The sequence below is a fragment of the Myiozetetes cayanensis genome, unplaced genomic scaffold (genome assembly GCF_022539395.1).
Source record: "Myiozetetes cayanensis isolate MyiCay16 unplaced genomic scaffold, myiCay2020 scf13, whole genome shotgun sequence".
Classification (NCBI taxonomy): Eukaryota; Metazoa; Chordata; class Aves; order Passeriformes; family Tyrannidae; genus Myiozetetes; species Myiozetetes cayanensis.
In genome coordinates, this window is record NW_026086937.1 from 16128130 (window position 1) to 16151081 (window position 22952).

At 37.6% G+C, this 22952-nt stretch overlaps 1 long non-coding RNA gene across 10 annotated transcripts in view; it reads right to left on the bottom strand.

Annotated features, from left to right (window-relative positions):
• The window catches only part of LOC126636094 (uncharacterized), a 280135-nt gene that overhangs the window by 149659 nt on the left and 107524 nt on the right, over nucleotides 1-22952 (bottom strand). The window contains exon 3 of one of the 10 annotated variants that reach the window (XR_007627890.1): nucleotides 5083-5144. The exons of the other annotated variants lie outside the window; for them this stretch is intronic. This is a non-coding gene — a long non-coding RNA (uncharacterized LOC126636094). The remainder of the gene's footprint in view (nucleotides 1-5082; nucleotides 5145-22952) is intronic. 10 annotated transcript variants of the gene reach the window in all.

Here is a 22952-nt window from a genome sequence, read left to right on the forward strand (position 1 = left end):
ACTGAAAATGATTCTTGGACATTTTGCAATTAGGTAGTATTTTTAAAATAACACCTACTGCCTTATGAAGACAGCTGTGTATGGATCATACTTATACATATCTATTGTTTATTCTTTCTCTACTCTTGTATCTGACAAGCACCAAAAATTTCTCACACACACTCCTAAACAATCAAACTGACATAACTGTGCTTCCACTGCAGTTAATAGCACAAGCAGCTAATTAATTATGTACTTATGTGTGCAACCAGCTATTCATGGAAATTACACAAGCAGTTGAGCACATACTTGGTGCACACAAATACTTAATTACCCAACATGCTAAAAGTCTTACCCAAAGTAAAAAATGTCATATCTAACTATTGCTTTGAGTTTATAGACCCTCAGGACCTACAGATTTGATTACAATTCTCATGTGTGAATGACATGCCTGTAAACCATACTCGTGACAACCTTTTACATTAGTCCAGATACACAATACTGATGAAACAAGTTTTTATAAAAATCTAGAAAAACTGAATTTTATTATAACTAAAGAAAAATATTCTCAAATTTATGTCCTAAGTGCTATTTGAAGACTAAAGATGCATAAAATGCAAAAAAAAGGTGTGAGGGAAAAGAAAATGAAAATGCATTTCTCCTATTATATAACACTGTGGCTCTTTCTCCTTGCCATTATTTCTTTCATACATTAGAAGTGGAATAAAAAGGTGTTGTATGAAACCCTGCATAAATTTTCTCTAATTGTGCCATGAACTTCCCGAAGGGTGAAAGGGAACAGCCACTCGTTGTGCCCCCTCCTGGCTGCAACCCAAACCAAGGGCAAGGGCACAAACGTCACCTGCCTGCTCTTTGTTGAGCATCATTGTTTGAATGATGGTAACCAAAATATTTTCAGGCCAAATATAGGGATCTTCAAGGTTTCAAAAGAAATGTACTACAATAAGGATAACTCAATTTTTTCGTTGAAAGGTCTACAAAAGTTTAAAAATTTAAGAGGGCATTGTTTTCTCTTAAATTGTATTATTAGTTAGATTCAGTGCCAGATATATTGTTAAGGATGTCCCAACTCTGCCTCCTACCTACAAAGAAAAGAAAAAAAATGTTCTGTTATTATTAATAAAGCCAGGGTTTAGAAGCAGGATCTAAGGCGGACTTCTAAGTTTCCCTAGGTGGTAGTATAATTCTAATAAAATATGTAATTTGAGGGTAATGGCTTAAGGCCAGCTAGAATGATACTGTACTTTTTTGTAGTGATTGTATGGTTGCTATTTGAGATATCATAACTGCATACAAATGCCAACTTTACATGCACAGACAGGGTTTCAGTCTTTATCATTTGAATAGATTAAATAAATCTAAATCAGAGACAGAATATTTTATGACCATTTGGGGCATAAATATATTATCTCTTATCATATAGATAACAAGAATTTGAAACTTCACCAGAAAGTCAGAAACAAGGTAAATATTCCCTTAGTACTGGGAAGTGAATGTCCAATATCCAGAATTTGAAACAGAGGAAAGCTGCAAAACTTGAGAAAAGAAGAGAGTGTAAAACACAAAATCACAAGAGGCTGTGAAAAGGAAGTGTCATGGACACCTTGATATGAAATTTTGGAAATAATATCTTACTTTTTTGCTGAGGTCCACAAAAGAAGACCTAGTTCAACTTGTGTTATCCAAAGAACCTGAGTTCAACCCAATGTGTTTGATCCAAATAGCTTAATTTGCAACTCTAATTTTATTCTAAGATTTATTTTAGTAATAAAGAATTGATTTAAAGGCAGAGCAATCTTACTAAGTTCGCTTTTAGCAATGAAGTATACGTGCGGAGCTTCAAATTTGACATCAGATGTAATTGCTATAACACCCAAATACTCTGTCTGCAGGGGTAGTATTGGAAAATGTTTAATTTTGAACCTCCATGATGACCAAAATTTGTCTTACCATCACCTCAAGAAGTACCAGATAAACAAGTACTAGCCCTCCACCAAGAGCAGGAGGAAAAATGTCACAATTTTTCAACACAAAAGGAGAGCCTGCCTCAGTTCTATCTACTCCAAAGCATACCCAAAACTACATCCTTATAAAGTGTCCGAAGATTCTTGTAAAAAAAGCATCTAAAATTGCTGGAATAATACTTCTATTTCAAAAATACAGTTTTTGTACTGTTATACTTGGCATATTGAAGGACAGCTACTATCTTGATCTTGATTTTCTTTATTACCAGAAACGAGATAGAAACATGAACCAGATACATAAATCAATTGATCAAGACCCAGTTTTTTCTACAGCATGACAAGAAATAAGGCTGAAGAGGATACAGCTACTTTGCTTCAGGGCATTTTAAGTTTTATAAATAATGATAATTTTTACTTTTTATGACAAAACAATTTATTTTGCCAACTTGAACTGAAAACCTTGTCCTTCACACAGTGACTTCAGGTCTCAACAACTGTCCATACTTCCATGTCACTTTAGACAAGGAACAGCAGTGAACACATTCTTTTGACAGAAACCCTACCACACCTACTCGGTCTTGAGGGCTCAAGTCATTGATTTGTCCCCACTCAGCACTCTGTATTACAGATGGGTCTACCTGTGGTGAGGGACTGAAGCAAGGATCATCTCCAGCCTCAGCATCCCAGCTGCTAGAATGGATCCTATTAACCTTCAGCCTGGTATTGGGATCCCTCAGCAGGTGCAAAGCTCTGGTGCTGCTCAGCAGCAGAGGGAGATCAGCCACTCAGCTGGGACTGTTACTCCAAGAAGCTACTGGAGAGTTTGGCTCCCTGGTTGTACCTGCAGACCACAGCTGAACATGGCACAAACCCAGCATGTGGCATTGCCCAGCACATGACAGGAGACAGACACCCCTGTGAGAGACTCAAACACCCTGATGGGACCCGTCCCATGACTGATGTGTGAACTCCCACGGACTGAGACAGGCAAAGGGGCAGATATTTCCTGCAAAACTGAGATCTGAGAACCTTATTTCTGTTATGTGATTAAAATATGCATCAGGCAGCTAAGAGAGATATTAGACATAACTTCTCAAAAAAAAATAACTGAATAATAATGAAATTAAGTGATGAGGTTACAGAAAATGAAATATATGAAGTATGGAAAGGCACACTTCACATGTACAAACTTAACACCCTTGCCATTGATACAAAGCTATGTCTGTGTTTCTACAGCAGCTTTATCTGGGCAATTCTTGACTAATCTGGTATCAGTGTTTTTATTTCTTTTTATTATAATATTTCTTTCAGAATCAGTAATGCTGGACAGAACCAAAACAAAGATGACACACACAGCCCTAACTGTGCACCCACTTGTGTCTTTACTGGCAGGTCCTTGTCTCCATGCTCAGTTCCTGCAGACTCAGGGACTTTGATTTACAAGTGACTGTCCCCAGTAAATTCTTCCTTCTGTTGCCTTGAAGGCACTCCTGAATGCTGAGTGTTCCTCCCCTGCCACCTGAGAACTCTCACTGTCACCTTCATACTTCATCCAAGAGAAAAAGTCATCTACTAAAAAAAATTTAAAGCTACTAAATGTTTAAAATTTGCATTTTTCAACATATTTGGTATTTCCATCTTAAGAAAATTTTATTTTTTAAAAAACTTTCCAAACAGTATGGTTACATTTCATTCTGAAAAAGCATTAAGTATCCAAGATGACATTACAACTTTTGTTACAACCACTAAGTGAAAAGTAACTTATTTGCTCTGCTCACTGATTGAGGTATGAAAAACCAAAAGGAAATTGTGAAAAACACAAAAACACACCAAAAGTACACAAGTACTATTTTTCCTTCAATCATTAATTGAGGATGCTATTCTAAATCAAAAATCACACACCTACCTATTGGAAAGCCACACCCCCCAAATATTTCATCTGGCATTAAAAAGAAATTAAAACCAATAGAGCTTATGGAGGCAGGCATAAGCTCTACCTGTGTAGAGCAAGAGTTGCTCAGAAAGAGCAAATATCAGCACTTCATTTAACTGCTAACAGAACAGTTAAGGAAACTGAGGCCTGGATTCACCGATTTACCAAACTGTGTTTGTCACAGGCATTTCTGGACAGAGCTGTACGATCCCTGTTTGCAACTCCCATTGCTGGCGAAGTCTGACAGCAGTTCAGTTCCTTCCCCATCCCAGTACCCCACAATTCAGAGCAGCCTCATGATGACTCATTATCCACATTCCCAACAAAAAGACCACCAAGCACAACCCAAACATTGCTGTTTAATTCAGTACTTGATCAAATCTCACATCAGGAAGAAGACCACAATTCTTTTCTCTAGTTACTTTTGTATATGAAATAGTATAAAGGGGGTAAATATTATGCCACTGCCAACAATTTTATGTCCTATTAATTTCCCTCTCAAATTTCAAGTCACTCTCCAGCCCCAAGCATTGCATAGGGTTAAAGAAGGTCTAATCATCTGCTTATCATCTTGCATGTCCCTTCAAGTAAAATGACTCTGCAATCAGATTTACCTTTTGTGTTTTATAGTAGGTTATTTGGACATTATCAGCATTCTGCCCAATTTGCAAATATAAAGCCAAAATGCCCACAAAAATAGTGTTTGCTCATATGTTCTAAGGTGATGTTTGATGTGTTTCCACTCCAGAGCAGAGAAGAACTGATTTTCAAAAACCTCATTTGTTCTGCTGAGCGGTCAGTGAGACCTCACACCAATGCAGAAGTATTTGCAAAACATATTTACAAGGGAAAATAATTTTTGTTATCATTACGCTGAAGTTTTCATAAGAAAAATCTGTGGACAGACATTGCCTAGTATAAATACATGTTATTAGCTTTTGTCAAGGACAGAAGTGGAGGCTGTGTTTTTTCCTTTTTTTTTTTTTTTTCTAGGAGTAAACAAACACAGACACAGAGTATCTTAGCTGTCTGCTCCTTCACTAGGTGGATATGGAACCACATTTGCAATAAAAAACACTAAGAAAATGTCAACAGCACTTTCCTGCTTTTGGAATTGTAATATTATTGCAATAAATTGACTTGGAGTGCGAATATTTTCCTATTAAAAAAACCAAACTCACTCACTTTGTGTTGCCTGTGCTGACTCATCCAGCTGACTTGGCATATTCTCCATACCAGCTACATACCTTTTTAAAAATAAACAAAACAAAAATTAATGGGTGATCTTCTAGCCAGTGACTGGTTACATATACTGCCTTCTAGCAATAATATCTTGTGCTTGTTTCATGTCTTTCATAGAAAGATCTCAAAGCAACAGATTACAATTACACCTCATCCTTCCTAAGAAGCAGAGAAATTGGAGCAGCAGATGCTCTGCAAACGAGGAAAAAAAAATCTATTTGCAGGTTACTTACAGAAAGTAGGGATAAAGACAAGGTTTGACCCTCTCTTTCCTTTTCTAACAGTATAGTTACAGAGCCTTCTGATGAAGGAATGTTCACATTTCTCACAAATTTAGGATTTCTTCAGATATTAGTGTTAGTTGGGAAAATCTTATTTCTTAACCCTTACATTATGGATAATTAATTCCTCTTTTCCTCCTCCCTAATTTTCCATCAGCACCACCCATTTAGTAACAGATAATTCTGTGCCTTTCTTCTTTTGACTACCATTGCTGCAATGCTGAAGAGAATGAGTGAGGGGAGGAGTGAAGTAAAGAGTCAGGAATGAAAAGGGAGGGTTTGCATGGGGGGAGAAAGAGATGAAGAACAAGCAGAGGTCAAAGCAAAGAAGAATGAATACAGGCAAAGAAAAGAATAAGAAAGTAAGAAAAACTGAGAAGAGCCTTACAAACTTCTGAGAGACTTGGAAACCTTCTGGAGAGGTGCCTCCTACGTCCCCCAGTCTTTCTGTTGTACATCACACCTCAAATTCTACCCCCAGCAGGCTGAAGGAGTTTCAGGGTGGGAGTATTTTGCCTCTGGGATTTTAATAAGAAACACCGTACAGGACCTAGCACAGCTGAGCTCCAGTCACAATTTCAGACCTCTGGGTACAGTAAAGTATGAACATATAATATTTATGTACCCATGTCATTACAAACATTTAATGAAAACTCCAGCAGTACATCCTGAGTGCTCTGGGTGAAAGAGGAACAGTGATGTTTGTAAGAGAGGAGTGACCATATTCAAATCCTCCATGGAGATTTTCATTTCCAGATACATCCTGGGCCACTTTTCTCTGGTAGAAGTTTCTAGGAGCACTCTCCAAAGATTACAGTTTTTTTTTAAAGATCAAATGAGATAAAGGCCCAAGCATCCTCTTACCCAAGGAGAAAAAACTGTCTTGCTGATAATAAGCTACTAAGAAATTAGAAGAGGACAAGAGGTGGATTTGTGCTCAGAGAAAACATGAGGAATAAAGGATTTCTTTTTTATTCTTGGGTTTGCCACTCCCTGACTGAAGCATTAAGGAAAATATTATGAGTGTCAAGCAATTTTCAGTCTTATTTATGCAAATTGACAAAAATCCCATCCAGTCAACAGCTGTACAGTTTACTCTAATTAAAAATCTAATCTTTAGTGCCTGATTTGTTGGCCATCTTGTGATGTTGAACATCTTTGAATATCAGGCAATGAATATCCCTTATCAGGCTTGCAAGATCAATGGATATTAAAAAGCCCCTTTGTTATTCCACTCTGATAGAAGTGGAGATAACACTAGATGGTATGAATCAAGGATTGTATGTTCATGAAATAACATGTGGTACTGATGCCTTCATTCCTGACAGCTTGAGCTACGTGTGTCTTTGCTCTGATCCAGTGCAGCCATTCTTCTCCTGGCTTTATCCTTTAGAGATTTGTCTAAAAAAAAAATCCCTCTGGACAGAGACTGTTTCTATAACACTGGATTGATCATTCCCTTCTGGTTTTAAAGCAGCATACAGAAATGGGGGTTTGGAACTCTTCCTCAAAGAGGTTCAAAAAGGTGTGTTAGTGACATACATTTTTATTTTGCACATGCCCTGCACCAGTCTCATTGTAAAAGGCTGCCATACATGTTGAAGGCTATTTAGGATAGAACTTGGCATGTTAAAAATCAAAGCCCCAAGCCTCTGGAGAACAGAGCTAGGCTCCCAGGAGGAGGTGCTCATAGACGGCACCTTCTGTGGATCAGTGGAAACAGCGTGAAACTCAGACTGATCAGTAACCCCTATGAGCATAGAATTCTGGTTTTAAAAGGAAATTTAAAAGCCCTCACGTTTTAGATGGACCACATCCCTTCCAACCCCAACCACTCTGTGATTCTCTTCAAGGGTCAGAATGTAACATTTTGGGTAACCAGCAGACCCATATAGATTAAAATGTTTATGTAACTGAAGAGGTAAGATGATCCTACCATTCCTCTCCAGCTTCAGCCTCAAGTTCTGACTTAATAAGTTCTGTTGTAGCTGCTAAGTTTTGTATTGTTCAATGTAGGGTATTTCTTGCCAGCAAAAACCAGTATATCCTAGAATTACTAAGGAAATTTATACCCTGGCACAATCTTGGGCCTTTGTGTCTTTTGATCCCTGAACAGTCTAAACTTTTGTTTCAACATCTTTGATGAAACAGCTGTTCTCACTGCTCAGGAACCAGCAGCAAGCAGGCAATCTCCTCACCCTCTGTGACCAGGAGGAATAAATACAGGTTTAAAATTCCTGGTCAGTCTGCCTGGCTTCAGCTCAGGAGGTACCATTATCTGGACAGCTCCCTGTCCACAAAACTCAACACATACATAATTACTAGGTCTTTGAAAAGCAGACCTGAGCTTCTAATGTATCATTCAAAGTACACTGTAAACCAAACAACAAACCCACAAAATAAATAAAATGAAGCTAAAGGAAAGCCTAACCACTTTTTTTTTTGTGCCAAAACTCTTCTGAGTCCAAATCCGTGCTTGAAGAATCAAAAGACTTACTTTTAAAAGCAAGTCAACAAATAGCTTTCTTTTACTGTTTCAGATACAAAGTTATCTGTAAATTAATAAATAAAATCAGAGCACTTAAAAAATAGAAGTCATAGGGTTTTTTTTCCTTGGGAAAGGGGAATTAAACTATTAAAGGACACCTTGTTAAGTAATTATATAGCAACATCACTGTGCAATTAAATAGCCATCAGTCCCTGCAGCTGAGAAATTTCAGGTAATTATTCAAAGATAATTTAATAGGAGAATTACTGTATTCAAGAAAGCATTAGCTAGTAATCTACCTCAATTAAAGCAGCCAATTAATTTCAGCACCTTGATAATAGTTGCCTTTTGCAAAACTATCCTCCCCTACACACACACACACAAATCCTAAATTTCAAAATAATGATACAAAAAGTGAATTTGGTGCATTTTAGCTTCCAGAGATAACAATTCCCTCCCAGAGAACTTAGAATGCTTTTATACATTATATTATCAGTGTGTGTTACTCTTACTGGTTTAGCATTCACCTTCAGTTTTACTGTCACTACATATGTAAGATGAGTTAGAACAATGAAGGTTATGGAGGAAATCTGTATAAAAGGAATAAATATTTGCCTGTTCATACCAAAACAAACCACAAAAAGCTGCATAATAACTGAAAATGCATCTCATTGTGATGAAACGTCTTCAGGGAATTGAGGGACTCTCGCAGTGCATTGCTTGGTTGTGTTACTGTACATACACTGGAGACAGAAGTCATTAATCACACACAGATGCAACCAGCATTCATAGTAACAGATTTTATGCAGAAACAAAAACCTGCATGTGCCACACAGCACTAAGTTACACAGCAAAATATTTTTTCAAGGTCAGTACATGCCCACAGTTCTTTGATACAATGATGAATATCAACAACTTTTACATCCTGCAACTCCACACTTGTGAGTTTGGATTCCTTGAACAGAGGCATCAGCAAAAATGCTGGATACAAGGAAGACACATGGATAACTTTCAGAAAGACACAAACGACAATTTGGTATCCACCACTTATTCAGAGTCAGTGGCTGCTGAGGTCACACACTCCTCACACTTTTTAAAAAATCAAAATATGTAACAATCAAGAAATAGTTCCTTTTAAAAAAATATCCTGTCACGAAGATGTTCAATGATTTAATTATAATTTTCTGCTTCAACCAGAGCTGTATTATGTTTTCTTTCATTTCCTATTTAATTGGTCTTTAAATAGAAAATAAATTATGGTTGTAAATAAAAGAGCATCTCTGTGATTCAGATTTTCACATATTCCTCATATACCCCGGGGGTTCTCTTCCCTCCCCCTTAAACCATGGCAGTGTGTTGATGGTAGACTGAGTAAGTGTCCTTTTATCTAAGCCTTGATAATATGCATAAACAAACACAAACCCCAATCCTGGCAAGCCTGATTTCTGATTCATTTAAGAAAAATACAGAGTGTATAGATGTTCAGTGAATTTAGCCACTCTCACAGAAGAAAACAAAATCTAGATGTAAACCCCTCCAAACTTCACATCTGGAATGATCTGGATATCTCAGAGCAACCAGAAATCTGTGACAAACACACACAGGAAAGCTCTTGTTGAAATCAGTCCACATGTTCCTTTGAGCTGTTACTTATTAAATAGCCGAGGGTCACATAAAATCTTAGGTGACTTGGGCCTCTGGCCCAGGTCTTTGCTTTTCTCCAGTGCTTATTTGAACATGTTTTCAATGTTTCCCTTATTGACTCGTCAGTGGGAGTAAATAAGTTCCCATTTAATTCAAGAGTATTCAGTACTACATGATCTCTTAGCACTGTCCTGGAATTTAGACAGATATTCAATATGCCCTTGCCCACTGTGCAACTGTTTTTTGCCTATTTAAAATCCTAACATTTTTCCACGAAATAATCATTGCAAAAAAAAATTAACTGAGCTAAACTTCAAATGTTACCAAAATTTCTTCAAGCTCATGACAGATTTGAACACGTTTAATATATCCCTAAACTTTTACTTGTAATAATGAGATTTTAGCTTTTTGTTATCTCAGAGTATCTTTTCTGCTTCAGGCAAGAGAGAAAGAAAAAAAAAACCAACCACCAGCAAACCCAAACCACAAACAGATCCATTATATACAACTCTATCTCAAAATCTGTGTATCATTCTCCACACCGATATTCAACAAGGTACTTCAGAACATATCTGTCTTAAATCACATTGATTAAAATGGGATTAATCACATATCTAAAGCCAGACTCATCCTTAAGTATCTTGCCTTATAAGAAAACAAAGATAGGTATTTCACTGACCAGTGGTTTTCTCACCTCCTCATCTAGTGACAGATAGAAGAGCCTGTATTAGGCAGCATTGGTGAAGGCTCTTAAGCCTTTGCAGGTGGTTGTGATCCCTGTGATGGAAAAATCTAATTTTTCTTCACTGTTGTAAAGAGGGATGAGAAAGAATATAGCACCACAGAGATTAGGCAAGAGCCCTAAAAGGCTCCCAGTTTAGTCTGTAGTAGTGATGAGCTGAACAGCAGGTAACCAGGGGCTCCTGCTCCCCTTTTTTTCTTTCATACAACATACAATGATATTTCATACCAAGCTGAACAAATAAACACAAAAAGTACTATATATTGATAGGATTAGAATCAGAACTTATCAGGAAGCTGCATCTCAAATTATACAACCAGAATAAGTAATTGACAATATTTACCATTGAGAGCTACAATTCTCTTGGCATCCAGAGTCAAATTACATGTGTATTAATCCCCCAATCGCAAATTTACTACCTGAACAATATAATCCAAATGATTAAAGAAAGTAGAGATTCATCCAAAATAACCACAAGATACCTAAAGGATTTAATTTGCTCCATCACAGTACCACTCGCTGTTCTAATTATCATTTCATCTGGAGTTACCTGTAATTTTCTCTTAGTGCCAAAAAAATTGTACATTTTGTTTTCTTAACATTTAGTAGGAGTCTGCTATTAATCAGTCATATTTCAACACTTAGAAAATTGTTCTAGGGATTTAGTACACATTTTATTAATGGACCATCCATAGCAGCATTATCTGCATAAAAGAGTCAGTAATTGATTAATAAAATATTAAATAATTTTAGTGTTAATAGGGCCCCCCTGAGAAGCTTCATCATCATCAGTCAACAGGCCAAATTCACAGACTCCATTAAGCACTCTGATAAATTGGAATCACTGAGATTCTTCTTTAGGACTATATATTATTTTACTACCTGTTTTGCATGAAGAAAGAGGGAAAAATATGCTGAACCACACATACACTGAGGTTTATGACTGTCTGTTCAGCAAATCTGGTTTAGCCAGGGTTCAACACCTGGCATCAGTTTTCTGCTACTACTTTTAGAAGGCAAGCAAAGTGACACCTTCACCTTAATATGACGGGAAGTAAAGGTGAGAATTTGAATCAAATTCGAGAACACCCACCACTCTGGTTTTCAAGTAGAAAACAAATCAGAGGTATAAGCTTGGAGGTTTAGACATATCCCCTAAAAGGTCCCGCCTTTGCCTAAAAATTCCCACGGGAAGATTTCTCCTTCCTAAAAACTGGCAGTTGGAGAGATGGATGGAGGGTGCTGTAAGTGTTTCACGAGAGGACAGCACATTCCTCACGACGTGGGTCCTTCTGCACCAGTAGGATGTTCAGCAGCAAGGACTTCACACAGAACCCTTTCTAAGCCACGATCGTTCACGGCTCATGCAAACCACCAAGACAATCTACCATTTCACACCACCACCAAGCAAACCCCCACACAATGCACTTATATCGCAGTCAAGATTCATGGCTTGGCACAGGTGAACTAAGATCAACCCGCAGGACAAAGAGCCCAGCAGACAAAGGACAACATCCCTGAGGCAAAAGGAGGAGAAAGGAAGGGCTTGAGAACCACAACAGCTCTGTGAGAGGAAAGGACAAGTATTGGATGTGATGCACATTCTCTGCTGTGAGACAGGTAAAAGCTTATCCAACTTTGTTTCCTCTCTTGAGAGTAACCAGAAAGTTCAGGTGCCTTGTATAAAAACAGGACAGACCTGCAGTGTTTCTTCCCCCCAAAACCTTTCAGTAATTCTCTCACTTGAGATCTCCCCACTCTCTAACAGGAAGGAGTACTCCCCACTTCAGTGCCTAGGAATATGATAAAAAACAACAGACAGAGAGCATACAGAAAACATCAAAGTAGCGAAAAGCAATTGTTCAGTGAGCACAATGTACAGGGTAGTGTGCAAGCACAGCAAACTGGAAATTACTTGCAGAAATTATTCACAGAATTGTTTCAGTAGATTTAAGAAACTCTTGGGCTGCTTGCAATTAAAGGTGTGTAAAAAGGGTGACAGTTAATGAATAAACCAGTTACTATAAGCACTATCATCTTTACTGAAAAAGCTTAAAATAGCTCTCAAACATTTTCCAAACTGTAATTTTGAGAGCTAGGAAAGTTTATGATTAGAAAACAGACTTCCATAATATGTAAACAAGGGGAATAAAGCATAACCAGAAGAATAACAGTCCATACAGAGAGGTATTTTATCTTAAACTGCAAGCCTTCATGGCAGCAGTCACCTGCATGTGATCATGGACCTTTCTGCCCTGAGCACCTTGGAACATCTCCTTTAGAAAAAAAAATAATCTAAACTTCCTTTTCATAAATTAAGAAGTTCAGACTAAATCTCCTCTGAAGCCAGGGGATGCAGGCAGCCCACCATCAGTAAGGCTGGCACTGATGGTTCCTACTAACTCCACAGGAGACAATGACACCCAATGCACTTCCCAAACCCTAAATCCTACAGAGGGAAAATACACGTTTTTAAAGACCTTACCTGAATACTGATTCATCTCATAATGATGGAGGGAATTTATTGCAACAGCAGTTGTGAATCTAAGCACTACTGAAGACAAAACAAACATCTCTGCCTCCCTACTGTCAGTCAGGCACACCAAAATGAGCAGCATAAACACACTCATCACAGGAAACACATTTGTGCATATTTATGTTATTTTTGTATATTTGTGTCATTATAGTTACTGTCACTGTGAAAAGTTAGTCATACAATAAGAAAATCAAATCCACTACACTCAGGAACCATGGAATCATAAAATGAGTAAAATTCAACTTAAAACAATAATGCTACAAAAAATTATTTCCTTTTAAGATTAGTTGACAATCATCTTAATCTCTTATCAAATAAAATCTTATGGTGAAACAGAAATGGGACATCATCCATTTTATAAGCTCTCGTCTCTGTGGATCTTTGACCGCTGTTTTTAAGAAACATCGAAAGGAAATGAACAACAGAAAATGCTTTGCCAAGTTATCAAAAACACTTACACTAAAAAGCCCTATAAAATCTAATCCTGACATCAGTAGGTTACAACTTTGCATGTCCCCAGGGCACTAAAATAATACTCTTTAGAACAGCAGGTGGACTATTTTAGACTTCAGCTTTCTAGTTCTAACAAGGCTTTTTATTTTTTTTTTTTTCCTCCTAGGAATTAAGGATGCTAATCACAATCTCCAAATGTGGATTGCTGGGTTGTAAAAATATTAGACCACAAACTGACATGGCAGCAATGTATTATGCTCCTGTGAAGGAGTCCTAAATAGGAGAAAAACTCAAGATTCCAGGCTTGCCATCACAAAGGTCAACGTAATTGGCCACATACAGCAAAATCAACCCCCATGTCTTCCCTCAGTCAAGCTGACTGCTGAGGAAGCCCTGTCTTCCTACTGGGATAAATGAAGCCTAAAGTAGGAGGAGCAGGAGGTTTGGAAATTTTAAATATAAAAATGTAAGGAACCCTAACAATGCCATCAAAAGTTATCCTAACAGGTATCTTGTGATGCGTTAATACCCTTTGGGTATTAATTTTTAAGTATGAATTATTCCCAATGCTTGATGATATTTTTCAGTATTGATGCCTAAAAATTTTAATGCATTGGTGAGTAAAATATTTAATAATATCTCTATGCATTTCAGTAAGTACTTATTTTCCTCTTTAAATGTGTTCTCTCCATATTAGTAATACAGAGATCAAATGCATTTAAATAATCCTTATCCTCTTATCAGACATGAGCTCCATGTGTTGACTCCGTGGAGCTTGTGTGGGGAGCTGCATATGCTGTGGCCAACTTCTTCCACACAGAAGAAACTCTCATCACACCCAGATCTCAGCTTGAAATTAGTCTAGTTAAATTTAAGATTTTGTGACATCCCACCTTACTCAGGATCTTCACAGGAGAAATCAGCTTTATTTTGATGAAGAGATCATTGCTGGCAACATCATAATATTGTCACCTCTAACTCCAAGAAAATAGACCCTATGATCCAATGATTCTTACAATTCTGTACTGCTTAAGTCTTAATTTGTCTTTCCAATGTAGCTAGCTATACAGGTTAGTTAAGAAAAGGTTTTAAACCCCTCACCATTTATAAATTTATGTATATATAAAACCAAAATCAAGGTAAAACACCTGATCAGCAAAAGGAAAACATAGTAAAAAATGCCTTTCCTGTCAGACTAAATTCAGGAAACCCAAAATTTCACTTAATAAACTTTCTAGGACAAAAAAAAAAACAAAACAAAAAACCCCACAAAAAATCCAAGAAAGGCAGCAAGAAGGAGAGAAAGTACAAGTCTGAAAGCTAAGAGAGGAGAAAGAAAAAGAATGATACTAAGAAAGACCTAAATTTTTCTGAGCAATTTCTTTAGATGACTAAAATCTTGTCCAAATAAAAAATATATACTCAAATTACAGTAACCTGAAAAAAACCCCAACAACAACACCACAAAATACTCAAACACCACACAGACAAAAATACCAAAACCTGCTATAAATTGTTTGCAAAGCTAAAATCTTACTTGCCAAATAATGCTATTTTACTAAAGCAGCAGCCTAAATTCCAGAAAGTACAATAAGTAACAGTTCCTCAAATGTCCTATGACTGAGATTTACATACAGGTCATATCACTAAGAGCAAACCACAGCACTCTGGCTTAAACTGTCTTCAAAGGGACCACTGAGTCTATTTCTGATGAAACCATGTACATATTCTGTCAAAATATTAAGAAAATTATTTGAGAGTTATGACATAGTTTTTAAACTACAGAGAAATCTTTACAAAGATGCATGTTTTTACAGTGCTGGCAGTACTACAATGGTACATGAATTGTGAGCATCTTGTAGCTAAAAACACCACTGTGATATCAACTCTCTGATGAACTAATTCAATGGAGGTAAGAAAGTAAGGAAAGCACTAAAACCTCTATCGATGGAGGAGGCATTTTCTGACTGACTTCTGTGTTAAAATGAATTCTTTAGAAATGGATTGGCCAATTGCAATGTTTGCTAGAGCAAAATGAACCAAAATTTTAATAAAGGGTATTACACATATATATATATCTCGATATATATTTTTATATACATTTGTATATATACCCATCCTAATACAAAAGTACATCTTTTCCACAAAAGTACAATAATCAGCCTTCTGGGAACTACTGTCAACTAACAGAGTCCAGAGCTGCATGACTATATTGTACAACATCCCCAGCCAGCTACTTGTATTGCTGATTGAAACAAAAGCTTGTACTGTGTATAAGTTAAATGACAGCTCATTGCCTAATACACAACTGCACTAATAAAGAGATTAATTTCAATTATAAATTAATATGCTCGTGGTCATTTCAGATCTCACTTGTTTGGTATCCTAAGCACTGTGCACATACTGGAAGTTTGGCGGGATCAGACATGCTATGGTCAAGCAGATCATCTCTGGTCCTTCAAGAATCCTTCCTGAAGAATTCCCAAGAAGTGTACTTTGTTGCATCTCTGGGACAAGGGGTGCTCAGGTACAAACTGTGTCCTGCTGCAAAGGAGCAGTCTCTGACCAGATTCGATAAGGGACCAAGGCACATGCAACCAAAATATAAGCCAATAGGAAAGTCAGTTGCTGGGCTGTACTTAATGCATTTCTTTCTCACTGTGCTTCAGATTTTTTTGCCACCAGTTAACTGAAGGTAAGCATTTAGGTTATCATGAGATTGTCTTCTTTTGCTGTCAATCTGCAGACAGCAGCTAAGGACCACACAGCCACTCACTCACTCCCCTTCTCCTGGTGGGATGGAGGAGAGAATTGGAAGTGTAAAAGTGAGAAAACTAATGAGTTGAGATAAAACCAATTCAATAAGTTAAAAAAGAGAAATACTACTACTACTACTTAATTATTAATAACAACTGTGAAAAAGGAAGGAACAAAGAGAAAGAAAAATGCCAAAAAAGACGAGGGATGGAAATGAAAACAATTGCTCGCCACCACCTGACTGATGCACAGCCTGTCCCTGAGCAGCAGCCCCCACTGCCAACTTTCCCACTAGTCTTGCTGCTGAGCGTGATGCCATATGGTCTGGGACATCCCTTGGGTCAGCTGGGGTCAGCTGTCCTGGCTGTGTCCCCTCAAAATCACTTAAGCACCCCCAGTCTGCTCGCTGGTTGGACTGGGGGAGGAGTAGAAAAGACCTTTGCTCTGTGCAAGCACTGCTCAGCCATAACTGAAACACCCCTGTACTGTCAACACTGTTTCCAGCACAAATCCAAGACTCAGTCCCATACCAGCTACTGTGAAGAAAATTAACTCTATCCCAGCCAAAACCATCACACTTGCCTAGTGCAGTCTCCAAGTTAGAAATCACAGTGACAAGTTTCTAGTGAAAAACATGTGGGATCAAATGCTCATAACATCAAATCCACTAATCTCATGATATTTCCGTGGATTCCTCAGGAGTCTGCAGAAACTGGTTAGGATGGAGGAGGGAAACATGCAGCGACAAAACCCATAAAAAGCATAAAACACCTTCGACATAACAAACTGGTACAAAAGATTAAATAAAGACTAAGAAAGCTGACTATCAACCTTACCAATGAAGAAGAACTTCTTTAGAAGAGAGGCTGGATTTGTAACTCATCCAAAGAAGATGAATTTGATGCAAAACAGTGAAGGTTAGTCTAGGATTTTCTTTTGAGTCATCTTAAGTCACATAAGTAGATTTTGTTTAACCTAGGTCAAGATTCTTCCTGTCTGTAACTTGTCTCAATGGCAAGAAGAGACCCAGCTCTACTATGAACTTGAATATCTGAGAAAAAAAATTTCTTTTTAAAACTGCTATAGCTCAGTAAATGAATCCTCTAATGAAAACCAAATTTGCTTTGATTGTGTATAGGTAAACCCAAAAAGAAAGTTTAATCCTGCTCAATATACAGGTTCAACTCAGAGATTAGACTTTGGCAGGTATCAAAGACTTCTTAAAAAAATAAAATTAAAGATCCAGTTGTACTGCAAATATTTTGACCTTGCATGGAACACCAGATCCCAGGTGGGATCATCAACACAACTCAACCCTCTGAAGTCTCACATTCCATGACTTTGAAATCAGATGCAGATTCTCACTGCTTTGAACTTAGTAAAGGAGCAGTCATGAAAATAACCATCCTGAAAGGGAAAATCCATGAATGATCTCTCCAGAGGATGAAGGGAGAAAGACCTTGTTGTGCAGCTGGATATGAAGTGCTGTCAACAGTAACTACAACTAAGAGTGCCAGCAGCAAAGCCCTAACCCAGCTCTGCCTTAAGCAGACACACAAGGAACGAGAAAACATCCCAAGGAGCTTATTTTCTCCCACAACACATTCAAACAGGGACAGAGAAAGATCCCTGACAAATTAAGTCTTGCATTAATGATGAATCAGATTGGTCACTTGATGTTAAGAGCATGGTCGCTTCCCCAGCCCTGATGGGGCAGCGCAGCTGCCAGTGGGCAAGCACAGTGAGACATGAAATGCCATTTAAACAGGCAATGAGGGGCTTTCAGCACGTTGCTTCAGGCTTAACCACAGCACTCCTGTGGTCATAAAAGCCTTGGACCAGCCATCCAGATGACAAGTCCCTTTCTGCACACCTTTGGAGAGTTATGTGTCTGCAAAAACCTCACCCGTGTCAAATAGGTTGAAGGAAACACGTGGCATAGAAAGCTTATGAAAAGTAGGGAGGGAGAGGCAACAAGGAAAGCAATGCAATAAAACCAAGATCCTCACACATCTTATATGCTAAAGAAATAACGTCTTTTCTAAATTATGTGCAGACTTGTTTCCATTTTCGTATTCTTTACTGGGGTTTTTTTTTGGAAGCTACAGAAAATGAGCATAAGAGACAAAAAAGTACTTCTCCCTGCAGGAATACAAAAATTGTAAAAGCACAGGCAGCACTACAGAGGAGCAGTGCCATTCACTCACAAAGAATTTTGTGCATGTAGATGGCTGATTAATTGCTGGCCTGCCTAGACGAAGCTGCAACGAGCCAGATACTGTCAGCATGCCATCTGTTACCATGGAAATGCACAATGTTCCTGTTTCTGACAAACCCTTGAATACTGGATAGATTGTGCCATATGTAAATAAGGCAAATTAGTTTTCCTATATCTTCCAGACAAGGTTAGACTAAAAGAAAATATATCTGTTTATATACTGTAACCGCCAAGATGTGAACCAGGCAAACCTTCCTTCTTTTTCTCATAAAAATCTCATTCAGTTGTTGTTAGAACTGAAACAGTGTAGACTAGCATTAAGCAGCATAAAATTAATTCCCAACCAGCAATGTTTACAAAAGCACTACTTAAAAATATGCATATTCTGTATGCATGCTACATTCACCATGATTTTTGGATTTTTATTTTTTATTTTTATTTTTTTTGCTTTCTCCCAATTGAGACAATATTATTGAAACAATATCAGGCAACTTTCTCATTCATACAGTGGTGTTTGGTTTACTTTGGGTCATTTAATCAGAAAGCTTTTTTTTTTAAAGAAATTCTATAGATTTTACACATGGAAAAATTTATTTACTCACTAGTAACACATTGATAGCTGAGGCACATTAACTCAGCTCCACTGAAGTCAAAGGTACTGTAATAGTTTGCATATGCTCAAGATTAGGTGTTAAGAGTTTTACAAAGTAAAGCTTAACTGATTACTCCAAAAATTGTATTATTTTATCCCAAAAATCAAGAGATTCAGTACTTGAGATTTTGATTAATTTCTTGATTTTACAACTGGACAATACACTAAAAGCAGAGTTCAAAACCAGCAAGAAGTATGTTCAGCACACTCAGTGGGAACACAGCACACTATTTTGGGTGGCCATGAGCCTTAGAACATACTCTGTTACTTCTACAGATTCTCTTTGAACGTGACCACTTTGAGAAACACACCTGACTCACTGTGGCTTTATACTGAGGCACAACTATTCCCAGCAGTATGAGGTCAGTATAACTACAATCTCCTGCAGTATAAGGCTGATGGAATTAATTAGTACCACACATTTTCCCTCTTGCCACTTGGCACTGTGAAGTAAGATGAAAAAAGGAGCATGTCCACAACATCCCCCCCGGAATATTTACCCTCTGGGACAGATTGGAGCCCTTCTGCACCATGAAATAAATGCAAGTTAAAGTTGTTTTAAGATAGTGGACAAGCACACATTGGCTGTAAGACTGGAGGAGCACCATGGTGTGCCTTCAGGCACTTTCATTCTATGGATTTACACTATCACTATACAGCTTTACAGGGCAATGTGACATTCTGATGTACTGTAGAAGGCACTGTCTAAATTAGCATAGAGTGATGACACAGGTCCCATAATTTTTAACTTGCTGCATTGTAACCTACATTGCTCACCCCCTCTGCCAAATTCCTTGTGTGGCTCTCGGCATGGAGACTGATGTATGGTATAAAGATAGCTGAGCAAAATGAACAGGCAGCTGTATATCAATATTTCCTTGATGTGAGAATTAATCAGTAGCTCCAGTAACAATAAGGTTATCATGTTGATGTTAAACGCATTGTGCATTTTAATATATTCTTTATACAGTCCTTTTGTTGCTGTGCAACTTTGCAGTGCTATGAAATATTACTTCTAAAAACCAAGCAACTACCTATCAATCTTCAATATAAATTTGTTAAGAACTTAATAATCAACTCTGAACAAACACATGTGATTCCACACAGTGCCACAGAACCTGAGTCCCTAACTGTCCACAACTTCACCAGAGCAAAATCTGTTAAATACAAGTAGAGCCTAAAAATAGTAAAAGTTTACATAAAGTACACTTTAGAATTTTAACAAGACCCATTTTTGCAGAATAAAATTAAGATTAATCACTCTTCACAACAGCATTTGTGGGATCTGTGCCAGCTGATTCTCTGACATTGGCTTCTTCCCATACTAGCATGTGCCTCAATGCCTTGGAGCTCTGCCCTTCCCTTCATCCCCGGGTGTTTTGAATGCAAGAACATACAGGGAATGTGACACTCATCAATTTAAATCGTGCTGCCTACCCAAGTACAAGAATGAAATTAAGAACTGGAAGAAGGGCAGATTGATAGGAGTGTGAACACGTAGAATCCATGTGAAAACATTCCATGGTAGCTTCTCATCTAAGCAAACTGACAATGGCACGCTACTGAATCAGTAAGCACTGTCCTGCTTTGCCAAGTTGAGCAGCTGAATGTTGTGTTACGTGCTAGGGTTCTGTGAATGTGAGAGCAGCGCTCAAAACTTCGAGAAAATTCAGTGACTCTGGATCACACCATGTAAGTCCCCTCTTCCCTGTGAAATATGACTTGATCCTGAAACAGAAGAGAAATATTAATTTGCACTTCTCCTCTATATAGTCCAATCAGCTTCACCATGATCTTGCAAATTGCTATTTCCAAAACACATAAGAAAACTGACTTTCAAAATTCTGACCTGATTTACTTAGGTCAGATTTTGCAGTACTTGCCCCATGAAAATTTACTTTGTTTAATGTGAATGAAGTCTGGAAATTACACCCTGAACACTGATTTGTGTAAAAGTCAGTTATAAATTTGTACAATTATTTAGCATTTAGCACTTGGGGATTTTTCAAGTGCCAGGATTTATCCTGACATGTTACATTTCTCTCGAATTAACAAGTTTTTCTGGTTGATTCTGTCAGATGAATTAAGTGAAGGGGTTGGATGAAGATCTGAGCCAGCAATGGACAATCAGGCTGGGAGAGTATACTCAGCACACCTCTGGTCAGCCAATTCTCACTCATCCTCCTTATGATCAGTAGATCCTACTCTACCAGTCCTTTCCACAGAAGAATATTTAAAACCAAATTCAGGACATTAACTTTATTCCCCATCAGCATCCATAGATGGAGGAGGTTTGGATCTCACCTCTGACTACAAAAGAGGTCCTACTAAGACAAGGGCTAAATAAGGCCATGAAACATCAAAAGCCAATTTCTCTCCTGTGAACTTAACATTTTAGGTTTCCTCTGATAATGGCTAATAAAGATTAATTCCTGTCAATAGAGCTCCTGGATATCCCCTGCATATGAAGCATCTGATTCACCTCACTCATGCTATTTTATTTGCAGCACTTTTTGTCTGACATTTGGTAATGAATATACAAACAACATGCAGATTTTACAGCATAACATGTGAGTATGAAGTGTCCCCTTGGATGCACCAGAAAAAAATTTTGAAGGAGACTTTGAAATGCTGTTGATGCCAGAGCACCATTGGAAGAGGGACTACTGGAAGACAACTTGCATCAACATGCCCATGTCTCCCCAATCTTCAGGCAGGTCACCTTTCTAGAGAAGAGGCTGGTATGAAAATCAGTGGTATCAAAAGGGAATCCAAGTAGCATTTAATGGAATTAATCCAAATAGGATTTAATGTGGACTGGAAAAAATTTTAATGTGTCTTTTGCACAGAGTGGTAAAGTGTAAGAGAAATCACTTTCATTTCAAGGTACCACTTCATTTTTTGCCATGTCTTCACACTGATCCCATGCACAGTGCTGACAAACTAAGATTATCTTTGCAGTCTTGTTCTTCAGAAAACAGGGAACACCAGGCAAATTTTACTACCAAAAGACAGGATAAATCAATAAAGTACTTGCTTTCAAGGACTCCGGTTTTCCCCAGCTGTTTACTCCAGGATCTATTTTCTCTTTCATTTATCTTTTTTTCTGTCATTGGTTACCCTTGTGATTCTGCATGAGGGATTTTGCTTTGGAGACTACAATGCATTCACCTTTTCATTATCTTCTAATTCTTTGCTAGGGATAAGTTCAGTTCATGATTTCTAATATTCCCATATTTATTCTCAAATCTTTGTACTCCTCTCAATGATTTCTAAATATGGTTTCTAAAAATGATTTCTCAAACATCATCTAGCAGATTTTTGTACCAGATGACGACAACTAAAATGAATACACAATATTCACACACACAAATATATATATATTGTTATGTATGCAGTGCTCTCTGGAAAGGACAGAGATGAGCACATGGCAAACTGGATAGATCTACTTGGCCAGAATATCCACTAAACAGAACTAAGACTGCTTTGTCATTCTTTGCTGCAATCAGCTAAATTCAAGGGGAAGCAGAATGACCAGCTACGAAAACGCTCATGTGAGGAACTACACACTGGGCTATAAAGATATGTACCTTCGACTCACCTTAAAAATTACTTTACTCTTGTATCTGCTACATGATGGTACCTACAGTGTAAAATCTAAAATCCTAAAAATGCTTAAATAAAATCTAAATGCTGATCCTCTGTTAAGTCATCATTGTTACTGTAATGTTAATACAGCAATGTCAATTTGTATCTGATGAGGATTTAACACTTTAAAGTACCAAGAGCAGATATAAAACCAAAAAAATCCAACACCCCTCAAGTTTTGTAAGTTATTTTCAGTGGTAGATTAACAGCCACATTAATAGAACTTTACAAGTCAGACTCCTATATTCATTCCTCTGCCTGCATTATTCCCCACTGAAGCAGCCACAAGACTGCATACACGTTCTCCCACAAGAACATATTCCAAGTTACTTTTTATTTTATGATATTTTGTTAAAGTATTCAGGTTTTTTAATAAGTAAAGTGTCTGACAATA